The following is a 1420-nucleotide window of genomic DNA, read 5'->3' on the forward strand; positions in this document are numbered from 1 at the left end:
TCATCAAAGGCCCTTTTTGTTTTGCAACCCATTTCCACTCTACATGTTCTCACAATGGCTTGTAAAGAGATGCCAATAGTGCAGAGGTCCTTAAAGTGAAATTCCACCAACTTTTTAAAATTTCCTCATAATTCAGATGCAAACAAATTAATTCAGAGTGGTTCAATATGAATGGATTATTGTGGTAATTCTTTACAGTGGTGGTGATGGGGGGGGTGGGGGGTGGTTCATGACACACAACCAAAGGTCATGACACACAACACAAATATAGCCATTTTATTTACTATTCAAAACCACCTTTACCACACTGCTGATAATGGTAATAGAAGAGTTTTTGGTGGGGACTACTTTGCCTTAAAATGCCATGCATGTACCTCTCTGTCAAGAATTGATATAAAAAACATGTTTTAAATTAATAAATAACAAATAATACATTTCTGTGAACTAGCCTTGAGAGGCATTAAATGCTTCAGACATCTGTTTCCTGCCACCACTGCTGTGAACAATCCTGGCTCATTAAGTTTCTCTAGGATGGTGCATTTCACATCAAACTGCTCTGAACAACTTTACATCTTAATTATTTAATTATAATTATTTAATTAATGATTATTTAAAAAAAATCATAATTCCCCTTTACAGACCTTTTTTTGTTGCTTTTTTAAAAGCCCAAGCTATACTTTCAACCTATATATCTGAGTTCAGGTCATGTTCAGTCACTGGATACAAGTGCTTAGAGTCAACTGTGTCTCTTTTTTAGGGTCCACTCATCAGGATGTCTGAACGAAAGATGGAAACTCATTTCTCTTCCAAGAAATCAAAAAATGACTTCATAATATCATTAACATGGATTCTTTAAAATGTATTCATGTCTGTTTTTAGCTTTAAGAGAGCAACAAATTGTATAGTTACTCAATTTTATTCCAAATATGTAGATAAAAAATTTTTTTTTTCATAGGACACTTTTATCATTTCTCTCAATTGTCTCAAAGTGGGGTGGGGGGATGATTGGGGAGGTGGGGGTGTATAGGTTTTTTGCATCTCTTGTCCCCCTAGCACCACCTAGTGTCCAAAAGACTACTACTACTACTACTTACACTACTCTGGCTGTATCCTGAACCAATGTATTGATCACTCGTTGATCACTACAGTCTCCAGTCTACTGCACCATTTCATGTTGTTAATCATTCAGAGTATCTCAGGTGCTCATCATCACAGGAATAGAACTGAGTGAGATGTCATTAGATTCAGACAGCCCCGTAGTTTCCTCACATTCATTTGCTTGTTGAAGGGCCATTATGATTACTGTACTCATTTCCCTCTTCTGCTTCGTTAGCTGTTGCTCTGTGATGATGTCATCTGATGATGGATTTAAATTTGTCTCTATATTGTCTTGGTTTGACCACTTCCTGTGTTTTCCTTT

The sequence above is a fragment of the Pygocentrus nattereri genome, chromosome 23 (genome assembly GCF_015220715.1).
Source record: "Pygocentrus nattereri isolate fPygNat1 chromosome 23, fPygNat1.pri, whole genome shotgun sequence".
NCBI lineage: Eukaryota > Metazoa > Chordata > Actinopteri > Characiformes > Serrasalmidae > Pygocentrus > Pygocentrus nattereri.